Consider the following 18,749-nt stretch of genomic DNA (forward strand, 5'->3'; position numbering starts at 1 on the left):
ATAAAACAATCACAAACAATCTCTGCAGGGCAGGTGGAACAAAGCTACAGCAGCAATGTAAAACGAAGACATTATGAATAATTTTAGAATAAGAGACAAAGAACAATGCATGCATTAAAAGGACATTTTGGAAATAAACACATTCTCAACCCCTTTCCATCCATTCATCCATTTTCTCCCGCTTAGTCTTGTGAAGTTGGCAGGGGGGCCGGTTGATTGATTAATTTTCATCTGTTTTACACATTATTAGAGCTTTATTTGTACTTCCTTCAAAGGATTGAGATGTTTATGGAGTATTGTTTACATGACCGTTAGGTCTGTGTGGCCAAATTATGTCATTACCCCCTCAATGTGGTGTCTACACTACCTGTACAGCCCATAAATATCAACACGGTAAACAGATTAGGGGTGAAATGACATTCAAAAGAGGCTTTGAAAATGTTGGAAACAATTGGGTTTTCTACTTCCTTGTTTTGTGTAGTTACCAGTTGTGCCAAAATATTAGGCACAAACATCGTCTTTCATAGGGCTTTTTTCCACACAAATCTACGTGCATCAAACCCAATTCAGTTTTACTTGTCGGTGCTAAAGAGGATCGCAGTTGAGAGGTGATGAGATCATTTGCCTGGTTCTGCTGGAGGTTTTTTCCTGTTAAAAGGGAGTTTTTCCTCTCCACTGACGCTACAAGCATGCTTAGTGTGAGGGATTGCATTCAAGTCAATGCAATCAACTGGTTTTCCTTAGATAGAAAACTTTGAATCAATTTGACTGGATGATCTGGTGAACTGTAAAGTGCCATTAGATGACATGTGTTGTGATTTGGTGCTATAGAAATAATTTAATCTAATCATTTTGAGCTGATCCAGGTGGAAAGGAGAAAGTGGACGAATGAAGACCAGAGGAAGGAATGAGGTCTGAAGGATGGATTTCCCCCTCAAAGAAGATAAAAGAGCACAGGTGTGAATGAGCTCCAGCTGCAAAGACAGACCAGCAATGAGGGATGAAGTGCACAGTCCTGAGAAGATAATCCATAGGGTGCTACCAAATGCTGTGTTTTCATATCTGAAAGGAACTCTGCAAATCTGTCCAGAAAAGCTGGCAGCCAATCTTAGCTGGATGTATGCTACAGTGTTAGCGCTGTACAAAAGCAAATCATTAAGTGCTCTAAACACCAAGCACTGAGTTGGTTTAAGTGTTTTGGGAAACCATGCTAAAGATCAAGTTGCACCACAAAAGTATTTAAGAATTAATGAATAAATTGTGAAATAATCAAATGTGGCAGCTTGCAATTTATGGTACAGTGAAAACATTCTCGTAATGCACACATGTCCACAAGTCAGTTTCATTTTTTTAAATAATGCTCATGCAAACACGCCATGTAAATAAACACTGCATCCTTTGAAAGGTTATGTCAACAACAGCAAATTGTTGTTTGAGTTAGCTGATCCAAAGTTTGCTGCCTTCCATGGGAACATCAGACCATGTAAGATGTGCAATATTTAAAAACATTACAGGTAAAAAGTTATACAGCATGATTGGGGAGAAAAAGAATAAACAATTTCCTTTATTTCTGCTTTTGCTGAAATTAAGTAAAAAAAAAAAAAAGCCAGAATGTCAGATACAGAAAACGAAAAGAAATATGCAAAAAGCCATCAGGGATAGAGGTGTTCAAAAGAGAAAGTTATCTGGCAAATGAGTAAGATGCATCGGTTCAGTGACAGAAATTTGAAAGTGAAGGGTAAAAATAGCACCAGAGTTTGCTGCTAATAACAGAAACAAAAACAAGACTGCCAGGCAACAGGAGAAATATTGCAGAAATGATGGGAAAATCTGGAAATTTTACTTTTTTAGAACTGTACAAAAATCCTTCTTTAACTGAAGAAGAAAATCTAACATTCTCATATAGCCCAAACCTAATTAGACAGCACAGCTTAAACTACAACTAGTGACTTTCGCCATTAAAAACAAAACAAGTCAACAGAAAAACCTAATCTAAAATAAATGGCGGTTTAAAATATAATTAAAAGTAAAATATGAATAGAGAATTTAGTTTATCTTTCAGTTTCTTGGTTTGACCAAGTTTGGGTCGCTGTTATTCACGTGCATTTAGTGGTGCGTAAAAAGTAAAAGGTTTCTCCTCACTCTGACCACTTCAGGAAGGGTTACCTAAGATTGTTCCATTTTTCCTCTGTTTGGTCTTTGTGTCTTCTCCACTGGACGGTAAGGAGAAACGGGCATAATAATCTTCATTATTAACCTTCTGCCTGAAAGTGCTCACTTTTGTTCAATTTCCAACAGATGTTGTTTATAAATCCTAATTTTGAAAAGTTTGTTCACCCTGCCAATTATATTCCAAGAGTTTCTCAATTGTTCCTTGTTGAATGATTTAATTTAATGATTTTATTTCTCCTGCAATGTTTGGTGTTCTTACTTTTAACTTTTGGATCAAAACTGATTGAGTCCCTGCACGTGTATGATTCCCAGTCTTTTTGGCTTCTTCGGCCAAAAATTGGACACTCCTATGCTTGGAATCATTATGACAAAAATACTCTGCCTCCTCACCTTGATGGGATTCCACCTTACCTGTGCAAGGCCTTGGCCCCATCCTTTCCGTAGAGGTGTCTCCGTCACTGTGGCAGTCGCGGTGGTTGGGTGGTGAAACTGAAGCTTAGGTAGTCGCCACGCTCTTGGTCCGATTCTCTGACAGGATTTGGATTATTATATTTACTTAATCTGTCCCGACTCTTCTTCGACCCCATCAACACCTGTTTGGTGCCCAACACTGGCGTTGTGGAGGGATTTCCGCCTTGCCTTCTTGCCCTTCTCAGCTTTCTCAGAGCGGTGTGGATCATTGGCTCCTAAGGATGTTATCCCCAGTTTCCCGACCCACTGGACTGCAGCCTCCTACACCCTGCAGGATAGGTCTGTTGAATGCCATATCCCTGGCCAGCAAAACTTTCATCCTGCTGGAATTCTTTAGCTCCAGTGCCCTGGATTCCCTCTGTGTGACAGAGACATGGATCAGTGCCAGTGAGTCCAGCGCTCTGGTTGAACTTTTACCATCTGACTGCTCCTACTCTGACTCTGCACAGACATTGGGTCGTTCAGGAGGGACAGTTGTGTTTTCTAAGTCTGGTTTAGATGCAAACAGCACTTTATTTTATCCTTACCTTCAAGTTTTGAAGTAACTCTATTTGAGGTGGGTTATCCTCCTGATGCCATTCAGGCGAAATTTGAGTAGAGGAAGAAGAAGACTGAAGCACTGCACTGCATTATGCCAAGAGAGGACAAGAGGCCAAAATCCAGCTCAGGCATTTGCAAACCAGCCATACCACCATCCCCGCCAAAGAGCATGATGCAGCCCTTTACGACAAGATCCCAACCTGCTCAGTCACAGAACCAAGGCCAACCCCCCTGCCAAACAGCATGGAGCAAGATCCCTTCACCAGGATTTCGGAGAGATTCATTGTTGTGGAGGATGAAGACGCAGTCATCCTAGCTGTTGGACTGGAGACTTAAGGGTAACAGGAGCTGGTTGTCCGCAGCTTACCAAAAGGTATTTTTCTACTGTTCAGGATCCCAGCCCCAAGAGGCACTGCGTCTTCCCCAAGCACAGTTCCCCCACTCACATGTTTACAGTAAAATGCCCCCTGTTCCGGTGTGTTAACACATGTTCAGAGAGCAACGAGTCCAGACTACCAATGCTGCGAGTGCAGATTTCCCCCGATCAAGATAGAAAATTCATCGTGGAGATTAAATTTCAGCTTGGGTACACCAGTTGTAATCCATGACTCCACCAATACTTCCAGCTTGTTTGTCATCCTGTTCAACTACGAAACCATTAATACACCTGTCACAACTTGTTTTAAGTAGTTGAATGCTTGACTGAAATTCTTTTGATTCTATTGATATTCTAATGAGTATTGTGTCTTCTTGTACTGTACTATTTTCCTATAGCGTAATCCTTTTGTGTTGAACCTAAGCTCAGACCAATGTGAGTTTCATTTTCTCACTAAGGGCAGTGCCTTAACTGTTAAATAACATACCTTAAGTTGTCAACTCTTTGTGTGTGCTTTTTTTTTTATTGAGCCCCCACATAAAGGATGTTTTCAATGCAGCCACTTTTACTCTTCATCTTGCATCATTTAGGATTATTTGTTAGTTTCAGTTCTAAAGTATCTCTGATTGGAGATAATTTTAAACCAGACCAACCTGATAATTGTTTTGATGTTAGACAAAACATCTTTAACATTCAGACAGGGGCTTTTATGTGTCATGGTTTTGAGGTGCTTGACCCACATGCAGAACCAACACAGAAGGCAAGAGCAATTTTCAGACGTTTAATTAAACAGCGAGGGAACCAAACACTGGGAGCTGCGGCACGGTGAGCAGGTGGACTATCAGCGCAGGCAGGACTGATCGATCGCCGGATGAAGGAACCGGGCAGGGGGGAGTGGAGAGACGGACTCACTGAGGAACCTCCCGAGAAGTTGGCAGGTGACTGAGCGACAGGTGGGCAGGTGATTGAAGTCTGTGAGGAGGGGCCCGAGCAGCAGCGGCCGAGGAGGAATCCGGGGGCAGCTGATGGAACCAGAAGGGCTTGAAAGGCTCTCCAGCCCGGCTTGGTACCACCAAGGGAGCTGGAGGGATTATTCAGAGGTAGATCCAGAACAGTCTGAACCGGAGAACTTCCACTGAAGACGTCGGAGCTCGAGGAAACACTGGAACGGTTTTCACAAGGAGAAAAGACCAACAAGGTTAACACTCTGGCGTCCATCAGCTGTCAAAGTGCTGCTTAAATAGCTGAGCCGCACGCCGCTGAACAAGCCACAGGTGTGTACCACGCCCACCTGTCAGCTCCAGCCACCTGCAGAGAAGGGAGAGAGAGGCAGAGCCCTGACATTATGTCTCATTTCACATTAAAAATCAATTCAGTGACTCTACAACAATAATAAAGTGGATTTTTGAGATTGGTTTTACAGGAAATTAGTAAATTAAGCCAACGTTATTGCTAATACACTTTTCACACTAAAAGATATAACACAAAGTGACCTACAGAGGAAAACAGTTAAACAGAGAAAGACACATTCATCCAAAAATTATTATTATATTATTGACAAAATATTAAAGAATTAAAATTGAGAGATTATTCAAGAGGTTATAGGGGATGGGGAACCATAGAAGTGCAACAGACATCCATGATGGTAAAGCATTATTTCTATTATGTAATTCATTGTAATTATCATGGCAAAAGGCATATACCCAGGTTTTAACAAGAACATATTTATTTGCCTTTTTTGAGTCAACTAAATTTAACTGTACAGGACGACTTGTGTGATGAATGTGTTTGGCTTGGTCTCACTTACTTGACTGTGTCATCTCTGGTTGCAGTTCTTTTTTTCATGGTTTGCAGGCATGCGGGAGGGGTTGAGAAATGTTCAAATAAAAGAACAGGTGCAAGACAGATCTTACAAGGAAATTGCAAGCAAGAAGAATTACAAAATACACCAACATTTTTGACAGCCATGACTTTTACTGCAATAATCTAACATCCACACTAATATTTAACACCACCATTGGGTTAGGGGGATTAAGGTTCGTCTGTTGTTCAGATTGAACAACAAACAAGATTGAAAACCTGTCAAGCTGATCTTGTTGTGGAGAGCTCCACAGGTTGAGATGGTTTTAATCCCAGTTGATTTTGGATTTCTATGAACTTGTTGTGGTTGACAAGAGAGTTGCTGAAAAACATGTAGATGTTTCAGGGTGTCGCTCTCTGAAGCGGGCCTAAACACCCCCCATTGGTCCACTCATCACTTTTTCTCCATTATATGCTTATGCAACACATGAGGTCACTTAGATTGTGAGAGCGTAGCACTGCTTCTATTCAACCTCAAGCTGACTTTGCGTCAAAACTGTCAAGCTTCTGTAGCCCAAGAAATGCCTCTTTTGGTGTACCAACTTGCTCTGTGTAGTGGTCTAAACACCAGAGATTTCCAAAGACCCTATAAGGAGAACTTGGGGATGCTTCCATACTGACTGGTATCAACTCACAGCTGAACGATGCAGCTTCCTGTTTTGCTGTTGGCACTTTTCTCTCCCTCATGCACCAAAGACTGTTTTCGCACCCCTCGAAGGCTATCACAATTGGAAAAAGGCAACAATGAAGGACAGTGGGTCCTGTTCTCATGCCTGATCTGAAAGTCATGTAAATGCAATATTTGCATGGACAGAAAAAATAATTACAGACAAAAATAACTCATATTTGGCAGTAATGGATGAGCAAAATAAGAAACAAGTGACAGAAAATCAGTACTACATTAAAGCCCTAGCTGAGATCCTGAATTCTAACTGCAACAGAAAATACAGCCCAGCGGGGTCACAGGAAATCACCTGACTCTGATAAAAAGAGTGTTTTTCTTCTTTCTTCTTGTTGGGTAACCATAATCAAGTGATTACGAACATGCTTAATAACAAGCTATAAATGCTATATATACAAGTAAAACAGTCCAGGATGAAATAGTTGCATGCTTGGGAGCAATGATTAAAGAGGAAATAATTCATGAAGTAAAAAAGTTAATTGTAAATGAAACATGCGACGTTCAGAAAAAAGAGCAAATGTTTTTTGTTGTATGATACTACTACAGTGGTGAGTTCATTAGAGCGTTCTGGAGTTTAATTTGGCAGAACAGATGGATGCTGCTGCCTTGGGATAAAATATGCGTTTTTTTTTTTTTTTAAAGCCTGGGCTTGAGTGTAAGGAATACCTTGTCAGCCAAGGCTATGGTGGTGCTGTTGTGAAGCGTGGGGCACATGCAGGTGTTCAAGAAACTGTGGAGAGTTTCAAATACCTGGGTGCTCACGTCAATAATAAGCTGGACTGGACTCACACTCTGTATAAAAAGGGCCAGAGCCGCCTCCACCTCCTGAGGAGGCTGAGGGCCTTTGGAGTCAGCAGGCCCCTCCTTAAAATCTTTTATGACTCTGTGGTGGCCTCAGCCCTCCTCTACGCTGTCGTCTGCTGGGCCCCTGGCAGCTCAGAGTGGGACAGAAAGAGACTGAATAAGCTCGTGAGGAAGGCCACTTCTGTCCTGGGCTGCCCTCTGGACTCGGTGGAGGAAGTGGCTGAAAGGAGGATGCTGTCCAAACTCACATCCATCATGGACAATACCTCTCACCCCCTGCACCAAACTGTAGAGGAGCTGAGCAGCTCCTTTAGTCAAAGACTTAGACACCCTGTCTGTAAGAAGGAGCGCTACCGCAGGTAATTCATTCCTGCTGCCACCAGACTCTATAATACTGCATTATAACCACAATAACTCCTGTAAAAACCAATAACTCCTGTAAAAACCACTGTGCAGCTATATTATAGTTTTTTATTTATTGACTGTGCAATATCCTGTGCAATATGCTGAACATGCAATATTTCTCCACCTGTATATAAGCCATCCGGATTGTACATATTTTTATTTCTTATTTTTATTTTATTTCTTATTTTTATTTTGTTTTTCATTTGCACCTTAATCCTATTTATCTTGATATACTGTATATACCTGGATATACTGTATATATATTGCTTATTCTTAATGCACCTTTTTCCTCCCTGTTTGCACCTTCTGTAACTTCTATGCCAATATGTGACGAGTGAATTTCTCCGCTGTGAGATCAATAAAGCTCATCTAATCTAATCTAAGCTAAAATACAAGATGTAGCCAAATATGCCTTCTATGTTCACTGTAGTGCACACTGCTTAAACCTTGTAATAGTAGACTCTGTAAAAAGTGTGGTAGATGCAAGAAACTTCTCATTGTTGGAAAGAATGTATTTATTCCACTCCGGTTCCTATGTACGTAACAGCTGGCTGGAAGTGCAGCGAGAGATGTTTGTTGGTGCACCAAGGGAGCCACAGCAGCTAAGTGATACATGTTGGGCCTGCAAGCAGATAGCATGTAGAAATGATATTAAAATATTTTCTGCAATTGTATAGGTGCTTGATGAGATTGCATTTGAAAAAACTTCACAAAGAGCTGTTAAAGCAAGCAATCCTACCAATCTGATGGCCTTCACACAATTTTTGGACCTATACCAGTATCTCTTTCATGAGTTGTTCAGGTTGTGTAAGACAGCAGTTGTTTTACCGGTGAGCAGTGCATCCTGAGAAAGACATTTTTCAATTCTGGGGCTCTAATATAATAAAAGAAACAAGGCTAAAAGTTTGTCTGTACTCAGTATTGAACCAAAACACACTAAAACTTTGGATCTGGACACATTTGTAAAGCGTTTTGCTAAGCAGCAGTGAAAATCGTCAGATTCAGCTGTTATAGGTATGAAAGTTGTTTTCATTAGTGATCCTTTAAATGATGACAACAAAAGATGGGTGTAGAAGGAAAAAAAAACTCGGGTTAAAGATTTAAATAAATGACTGCAAGCCTAGAAGCAGCTAAAATGGTAACCATCTAAAATATGTGTGCCACACCAGGAAAATTCCTGCCCCTCCTTTGCCAAACCATCAATGATTTTCTAGATCCGCCTCTGTTCAGCCTCATTACAGATTAATGCATTCCTGTGTCCTTATTCATTTTTCCCCATAAAACTGAATGAAACTGCACGTTTTTACTGCATTTAATATCTCTGTGTCAGAGTTTATTCACATTTACTTGCTGCTGTTTTAAAGAACACTTTCCGTGCATTAAGCCTTAAACATTCCTCAGACCTTGAAAGGACTTTTAAATCCCTCTTCCCCTATTATTTGTTTATTTATGCTTATTTTCAGTAGTGTTTAGTGCCTGACTAGTTATTAGATAATGATATGTAATTAGATATGTAATTATCTAATTACATATTGATATGTAATTAGAAGCTAATTAAGGTATAGTTGTATTTTCACTCATGGTCTTTTGTGTTTATTTTAGTCAGTGAACGATTTCTTACTCCCTCTTCTTTTAGTAGCATCTGAATGAACAGAGACACGTGTTCATGGCTCTTAGTACTGACCTAATTGCTCATTCTTTTCACCTTCCCAACTCTGTCCAGTTTTCAATTATCAGTCATCTTATCTACCTGCTCCTGCTTCTTTATAGACGGCTCAGTCCCAGCTATCGGTGCCAGATCATTGCTGCTGAGTTTGAGATCATTGCTGATGCCATAGTTCAAGTTCTCGTTATTGGAAGCCAGTGGTGAGAGAGGTTTTTAGTGTTTCGTCGTTTCTGATTTTCTGATCATGTCTTGTCTCTTATCCACTAAGCGTGCCTGTTCCCATCTGAACGTCCTGCCTGAACTCTCTGTGGACTCCTGGAACCTTGGACCAGTCTATTCCTCTTCACATAGGTTTCCCTGACTGGGCTTTGGACTCCTGGACCTCTTAACCTTCCTGTTGTGATTTATTTCCCAAACCTGACTCGGTTTGCCCTCCGGGACTGCGGCTGGATCCTACCATGTTATATGGAGGTGGACTGAACTGTTCAACCAGCTAAATGACTCTCATGGATTATCATCTTCAATCAGATTATAATAATCACTTACCTGTATTTCTCTTCGAACCAGAGCTTCCAGTGATGGGGGTGCCCTGTCGCAACCACAGCCACTGCAGATCAGCAGATCTACTTGTTAATTTTCAAAATAACCACTTTGAAGTATCCCACTGTCTGTCTTGCCTGAATTCTGGGTCCTAAATTCTAAGCTTATGACACTTTTATTTGGTTTGTGATTAATAACTCTGCTGATAGCCATAGTCTTAATGACTAAATTGGTGAAAGACAACTGAATTTTCAACAGCCGATTCAGAAGTCCAAACTTTTATGTAAGAACCCTGGTCAGTAAGCAAATTATTGTTATAATCATTCAACGGATAATTAATGTCATGATCCTGGCACTGGTAGCTGGCTTGATTGCTCATTCCATTCACCTGTTTAACTTTCATTACTGCTTATCTGATCCACCTGTTTCCAGCTCCTATAAATGCTGCTTGTTTTCCAGCTACCAGCGCCAGATTGTTCAAGCTGTTTGGTGTGAGTAACTCTAGCATTCTGTTTGTTGTTCTGATTTTCTGATTGTGACCTGTTTCAACCTTGTGGCTCCCAAGATTTGCTTTGCCCCTGTCTGCCCTGTTAATCTGCTCTGTTCTGGACTGATTCCTGGATACCACTGGCTTACCGAACTTGGACTGCTCTTCTGACCTCGACTTGGATTCCCCTTCCGTACCTCATTGGCTCTCTGACCTTCTGATCTGTGTACTTGGTTCTGCTACGACTTTGGCTTTGGATATTCCCTTCAGGACACTGTTGCCCCTGGCATGAGCTCCGCTCTTTCCCCACAGCTCCGGGGGCGGTGCCCGCTGCAAGCGGAGGACATTCTCAACCCTTGGATTCATCTCTTTCCTCTGGTAACGGAATAAACTCTAAACCAGAGGATCTGGTTTATCTGCTGAAGAGCAGCCTTGTTTAATAGAGACTTGTTTGAACTAATCCAGATCTGTCTCATTTGAATTTTGGGACCAAGGTTTCGAGCTTATGATGAATAATTAGTTTCTCCACAATACCACCATACATCAGCTCATTTTAATGTTAAGTAACAATTAAATCCCCAATAAGTTCAACAAAAGTCTTAAAATACCTCATGTTCAATTTTCTGTATGATTTCTGTAGCATAATTTGGAATAATATAAGACCTAACATTGGAAGACAGAGAAGGATGAAAAATTGAAAAATGGGAGCTGTTGTATTTTGAGGAGCTACAGGTTGAACTGACTGAGCATGCATTGTCTAAATGATCCAGGGACATTACTTGTAATATGCAGGCCATGTAACTCTGATTGGCTTTAGTGCCATTAATTCCATATTCACTGTCAGTCTTCCAGTGTTCAATACTACCACACTTGTATGTTGTTCTCCAAGTGTCCTGATAATTTTAAGACAGATCACACATCTGTGGGGAAAACCACATTTAATTTTATCATACCTATAGGGGCCTTTCCTAAAACACCTACCCTAAGAATGAGATACCAAACCTTAGTGGCATTTAACTAAATGGCAAAGGAGATGTTAGCTGCATAGACAATCCTAGCAAGATCTGGTACAGATTAAACGTGATTACAAATTAGCAAAAAAGATGCAATCAGTACACACTGAGTTTAATGTTGACTTAAGCCGGGCATACACTTTGTAATATTTCCAATTGTATGCAGCCACAGCCCAAACCGTACGACAAAACAGCAGGGTGTCATGATCAGGCAGGATTACTAGCCCAAATGCAGAACTCACAGACTCAGAGGCAGGATAAAAGTCCAATAGTTTACTGGATGCAGACAAGGTTCTACCTGGGAGGCAGAGAGGACAAAGCAGGTTAGGTTCAGGTTCAGGTATGCAGGTTTACAGGTTCAGGTTCAGGCAGGCAGGCTGGCTCAGGCTTGCTAACCATAACTAGTTTAACAATCCGGCTCAGAATGAAGCTCCCCTCCAGCTTATGTAGGGAGAGCTTAATGAGCAGATGGGGATCAGCTGTTACGGACGAGCACAAGCTCTCAGCAAAGGATCTACGGCGCCCTCTGGTGGGCAAGCCTCTGGATCCCAACCGACAGCAGAACCCCTCAGAAAGGGATCCACATCGCCCTCTGGAGGGCAGACCTCTGGATCGCAACAGATAACAGAAACCCACAGAAAGGGATCCACGTCGCCCTCTGGAGGGCAGACTTCTGGATCCCAACACAGGGTTTAAAAGTTCACGGCTCATGATGCATGTTCTCACACTGTGCGGCCCGACGCTCTGATGTGATCTTACGATGGGCGACTGTATTTTAAACATGTTTGATTTTCTCCAAAACTTTACAGTTCATGATCGGGAGGTCGTCATGATCGCCCCTCGTTACCTCCTGAAGAACACACGATGAGGCTAGCACGACTGGAGAGTCATCCAGCAAAGGGAAAATAATTGTACAGTGTATTTCCAGCTTTAGAAGCTGAATATGATGCACAAGTAAAACATGAACTGAGGCTGGTATGTGGGAGACAGACATAGGGAGTTTGGAGATGAAAACACATACACATAATCTGGATGTATGTGGACTTGTTTTCTTCATCCGCTTCCGACACCAGCTAATCAGCTTTAAACCAAACCTACACGAAAGCCCAATCAGCATCCAGAGTTCATCTTAAAAGGTCTCCAATCACACTCCGTCTGCTACCCAAGATCAGGCAGTGGTTGCCCTATGTCGAACCCACCTCAAGCCCCCCTAACCATCTTAGCTAAGCTTCATCAGAGTTTCATTCCTCCCAGACTCCCTGGGATTCATTCCCTGTCTTATTTCAACCGGTCGGGCAGAAGACCGCCAAGTTGAGCCTAGTTCAGAGGTTTCTTCCCAATGGGGAATTTTTCCTCCCCACTATCTCTTTGTGCTTGCTCATCATGAACAGGTTCTCTAGTGAAGCACTAGTATCAGTCACGTAAACCACTGGATCTTCCCATACAGCTCAAGCATACCGTCTCGCCAACCAGCAGTCATGCACTGACCAACTGTATTTATCTCCATGCCAACACCAGTTTCAGGTCTGGGGGAAATTTGCCTGTTCTTTACTACGTGTTCATGCATATCAAACAATATTCAGTGCTATGTTTCCTGCCAAGGTCTGAGCACCAGAGACTAAATTAATTGTATAAATACAATTCCTCTACTTGTCTTCTCCTTCCGTATGAGTTTTTCAGATTGAAGTAGAAATTGGAATCCAGAAGGAATTTTGGCATTCAACATTTTTCCCATAGATTTTATTGCTCTAGTTTAATTTATGCACTAACCCGTTACATTTGAACAGACCTTTCTGCAGAGGAAAAACTAAAATAAAGGGTTCACAATAAACACTTATAGAAAGTGATTTAAAGAGTCCTTGACGGTGGCAGAAATAACTTCATTTGTGTCTAAAATCCTTTCAAAAGCTGCAGAAGCTACATAAGAGGTTATAATTACATCTGCACTTTCTGAGGACAAGTCAAGACTGGCTTACATTTTAATAGTCTTCTACGTAGGAGGTGACGTAAGATCAAAGTGAATGGATGTCGTGCACTAGGGATCACTCAGCTTTTATATCTGAAATTCTCTGTTACATCATGATGAATAAACCTATTTTTAGTAACTGGTTGTTAAAATTTACTGGTTGTCTGCATTTCTCTATATAGAGCGGGTAAAATAGGTATTTCCATATAGCCCTCCACCAGTTGTGTTCATTTATAATGCCTATTTTTTTATTGTATTACAGCAGGTAAAACTAGTATTGAACACGCCACCATTTCTCTCAGTAAATATATTTATAGAGGTCCTATTGATATGATATTTTCACCAGATGTCAGTAACAATATATGAGAAAAAAGGGCTATATAAATTATAGATTATTATTCTCTGGTGGACAAAGGAATTCTTCAGTAATGCTTATTGATAAAGCCTTTACATGTTCCAAAACCAATATGAAGGCAGTGGGTGGCAACAGGTGGTTTGTTTTTTATATGCACTTATGACTTGAAAAATATATGTTTTTTTTATTTACAGCAAAAAATAAATAAAATATGCAATGTGTAACTGAAAAAAACCCCAAAGGTAACTTAATCTGTTGTTACAGCCTTCAAAAATGATCAAACCACGTGTTTTTACTACCTCCTGTCCTCACACCATTGATTTGCACAACAAAAAAAATCTCCTGTGTGTTCCAGATGGCCTAAATTAATGGACAAATATAAAATTTACCAAAGCAATCAAAACAATTCCGTATATAAAATCATATATCTTTGTTTCAATCTAAAAAAACATATAAAATATATTCTATCTACCAAATAAAACAAAACAAATATCCAAATAAAAGGAACTTGGGATTTAGAAAAGGTTTAGGTGAACGGCCACAACAAATATCAATATATTAGATCATTTGACCATCTATTAATTGTGTATTGCTGCTACATTAGTTTCAGTTAGAGAAGCTGCAGAAGATAAATAAGACAAAATACAGACACAAAAACTATTTCATCAGCTCAATTAATCCCCAAGTTTAGCAATAAAATCACAAATGACAATTTTCGCTTGAAATACTATTATGCAGTAGTTGCTTGAAATAGCTTTTAATGTCTGCATCCTGAATCTGGCAAGTTCAGAATTGTTTTTGCACGTTCTTCTACCGCGTATGACGATAGTAGAAATGACTGACTCACCTCTGCCTCGGGTGTATCCTCTAACTTTGAATACTTACTCGCTCTCAGTTTAAGTGATTTGTAACGTGGTGTTAGAAAAATTAGGGTGCGGAACAGTTTACCAGAATGTTATCATTACAGTATAGTACTGTATTTCTTGGCATTTAGAAATTTACCATTGATCTTTGCAATTGAACTTTTTTTTTCAGTTTTGACTGTTTCATGCATTAGATTGAAAGTGCATATTTAACTGTCCCTAATATTTTTTTTATATAGTTCCTATTAGCATTTATATTAACAGTGCCTTTTAGATAAGAGGCATGATCCCATGCAGCAACATGGTCTAAAGAAAGCACTTAAAATGCAAGACTAAAATGTGACCAAGAACAAAACTATGCCTGGCCCAATCCTCAGGAGTTAAAAGCCTCTTAAAAAGATCCACTCTTTTTCCATCAAGCTTATCCCTGCTGGGGTTGCAAGTGGTGCTGGTACCTATCTCCACTTGTCAATGGACGAGAGGCAGGGTACACCCCGGACAGGACGTCAGTCTATTGCAGAGCAACACAGAGAAAAACAACCATTCACGCACACACTTACACCATAGGAGATTTTGGAGTGTGAATTAACCTAACAGTCATGTTTTTGGACTGTGGAAGGAAGCCAGAGTCCCCGGAGAGAACTCACGCATTCACAAGGAGAACATGCAAACAGGCAGAGAATAGAACCCGGAACCCTCTTGCTGCAAGGCAGCAGTGCTCCCCAATGCGCCACTGAGCATCCCGCTTTTACTTTCCTTGTCATTTAATGTTTAATTTATGAAAAGCCCTTTGAGCTTCCTTTGTATGGAATCGTGCTGTTAAAATAAACTTGCCTTGCCTGTTTGTTTTGTTTTTTAGCATCAGCCCTTTATGCCATGCAGTGGGATGCAAGTTCTTAAAAGAAAAGTCATAAAGGGAAAAGCTCATACTCTGTGTCTGCCTGTCTTTTGATTTTTAAATATCTTACTGAATACCATTGATATAAGTGTGGAATTTAATGGTTTTTCCATAGATTGTATTGCTCCAGTTTTATTAACCAGTCAGAGTTGTACTGGCCTATCTGCAGAGGAAAAACTAAAATAAAAGGTTCGTAATAAACACTTATGGGTGGTGGTGGAGGATTTACAGGATTTTTAATCATTTCAAAAATACTTTAATTTATTATCAATCAAAAATACTGATCAGTGAAAAAATCTTCCAAGCTACTTAAGAGATCATTACCTCATCAGCACTTTCTCAGGGCAAGTCAAGACTGGCTTACATTTCACACCTCTACTGACATGGGGGTTCAACTTCATGTAAGATCTAATTGCATGAATGTCTTGCAGATTACTGGCAGCTGAATTATGCTGACAGTTCTGTCAAATGGGGAAATTTAGACTTTCTCTAACCTTTCAGGAGTTTATGACAAAGTATTACTCAGCCTCTTGCAAGATCTGGCCCAGATTTCAGGTGTTTAAAGGGTAGCAAAAGAACGAGACACGTTCCTAGAGTCAAAGCCATGAAGGGAAAAGCACAGGCTCTGTCTATATTTAGATTTTTAAATATCTTACTGAATACCATTGATATACTTGTCCAAAGTCTGGAAAACAAGTTACACACCCAAAAATAATGGAAATACAGGTTCCCATCTCTAGGTTGCACTTTTTATGAGGAGGATATGGAATGTTTAATTTTGTTTATGCAGCCTGCAAAGCACCCTTTATTGATTTTCCTTTATCAGGTTACAAGTAAATGTGGATCTGATCAGGCATATCAACCTCTGGAGTAACTATCCTGCATTTCTTACATGTATCTCTTCTCCAACACATCAAAACTAATGGCTGGACTCATCAGCATGTCATTTAGCTCAGCAGTCCTGTATTTCGAGTCATTAGTCCTTCTTAGTTAATTCAGACAGACCAGGGGTTTCTTGCTAAAGTAACTTAAGCTGTGTATTAATTTTTAAATGCCCATTCTTTGATCCAAAACGAATCCCTTCGGTTTTGTTTGTTTATTTTTAGCTGATGAAAAATGTATCACATCCATGTATTGATTTCTTATATATGCTATACCAAGGAGCTGAATGGGTTTTTAGTCTCTTGGTAACACTGTAATATAGATCTGGTTTGTGTTCCTAGGTATGGCAACTTATGTTGTCTGTTATAATCTGAGCAAGGGGGAGCATTTAGATGTTAAATAGGAGGGGACCCAAGATGGTTCCTTGAGGATGTGATTTTTGTGTTCTGATGTAAAGTTACCTTCTGTCCTGAGATTAGAATTTAAACCAGTCCAGTGCTCTACCAGAAAGGTTTATCCAGTTCTTAAAACACTCAAATAAAATGATTGTCACCAGAGATGGCAAAAGTACTCACTTTCCATACTTGAGTAAAAGTACAGATACTTGTGTTAAAAAATACTGTGGTAAAAGTGGAAGTACTGATTAAATTTCTTTACTCAAGTAAAAGTAACAGAGTACAGGCTTGTAAATTTACTTAAAGTATAAAAGTAAAAGTAGAAACCACTTTTTTCATGCTGTTGCCTACATTTTAAATGGATGTCTGCCAATAGGACTAGATCTCCGTTGTGTTCATTTTCAATCATCTCGTCGTCCATACTACTATGCCAACGCCACCGCCACCAAGCTGCAATGATTTGCCGCGAATTAATACCGCCGAATCTGTCGATTCATCTTGTAGTGGTGTGTCAAATGCAACATAAATTTCCATCCAATTAGATTGAATTTGGTATTGATGACGTAAAAAATAATAACGGTAACTCCATTGAAATGATTCAAAACTAAAGTAACGAGCCAATTTTCTAAAATGTAAGGAGTAGAAAGTACAGATATTTGTGTAAAAATGTAAAGAGTAGAAGTAAAAAGTCGCCATAAAAGTAAGTAGTAAAGTAAAGTAAAAATATCAGAAAAATCTACTTGAGTACAGTAACGAAGTATTTGTACTTCGTTACTTCCCATCTCTGATTGCCACTGTTAAATTCGCCACTGTGGTTCAAAAATGCCAGCAGTGTGCTTCTTCCACAGTTGGCATCTATAATATAAGGATGTCATTCAATATCAGCATAAGTTTTTTGAATTTCCAATCTAATTTAGAGAATGCTTTCACCAAAGGAAGCCTTTGCAGAAGCTATAACAGTAAACCTTAAAAACAGATTGGCCAATGCAAAAAAAAAAAATTGGTGTGAATTTTACCTATCTGGCTGTTTGTTATGTGTCCAACCAATCTTTGGATAAAACAACCAATCAGTTTAGTCGTTTTTAACCAATGGTAAAAGGGCAAACCAATACATTGGTCACTTTGACCAAAATATTGGTTAATTAATAGACTAACATTGAAAGCCAGAGCCAGGGCTTAAACCAAAAATCCTTTGGTTGAAGGGCAAAATCTTGCATCCAACATCTGTAAAGTGCCTATAGATGACATGTTGTGACTTGGCGCTACATAAATAAACTGAATTGAATTGGAATTGAACACCACTGTCACCTCTAGCAAGTCTTGGAATTTAATACTGGTCTTACCACAAAGGCTAACGCCAAGATTTGCGTCTTAGTACTCTTGGATGTTGTATATATGAAGAATGAATCCATCGCCAAGACACCACCATGCTCTCCAGCATGTCCCCTCTTGTCTTATCGGTGCATCAGTTGTTGTTCATGTAATTCACTGAACCCAATCAGGTATCAACTGAGACAAAAAAACTTGGGATATTATCTGAGAGTATGTTTGTTTAACAGCAAAAATGAGTTGGTGAACAAGTAAAGAGAATATAACATGAAAACAAGCAGCAGCTGTAGGGTCAGTCAAAACCACAATATAAAAATATATATATAACACTAACTTTTTGGAGAAAAAAAGTGAAGTTTTTACGAGAAGAATAGCTTAGGAATATCTAAATAAATTAATACTCCAAATATTTTGTTAATAAAGGTTTGTTTGCTCTACAAATTGGATATCAAGGTGCATTACATTCCTTTCTTTCTTTGAGTGTAAAATAATAACCCCGGGACAAAAAAGAAAAAACAGATCCTCTTCAAAAGGATACAGCGTGGGCAGGAGGTATGTCACAGCACACACGCTTCACACGCCCACACAACAGGCTTTCTCCACGCTGTAGGTGTCTAAATGTGCTTCCCCAATCATATTCACCAGAAGGTTTCATAGTGACGTATTGGGAATCCCAGAGTCCTCTGCCACACCCTCAGGAAAGCTGCGGCTGCTGCAACACCTTTTAACAAAAGATAAAAATAAACTAAAATTTGATTACATGTACTAATTTTGCTGTAGTATCTTTAATTTTACACTTTTATCAGGCAACTTCAATAGTGAGCATAGTAATAAATGAAATGAAAAAGGTTTATAAAACATAAAATTACTAAATATTTCAGACTAAACATGAATTGTTTCTGTAAACTTATAAATTATTAATAAATATAAATTACTGTAAATTATTTCTATAAAACATTAGATTATTATAGTGTCATTGCATTTCATATAAAGATTCTTGTAAATATCACACTTCAGCAATTTCCCATTAAACTCCAATCATTCA

This window comes from Cyprinodon tularosa, unplaced genomic scaffold (genome assembly GCF_016077235.1).
Source record: "Cyprinodon tularosa strain WSP-4 unplaced genomic scaffold, ASM1607723v1 ctg66, whole genome shotgun sequence".
NCBI classification, from domain to species: Eukaryota; Metazoa; Chordata; class Actinopteri; order Cyprinodontiformes; family Cyprinodontidae; genus Cyprinodon; species Cyprinodon tularosa.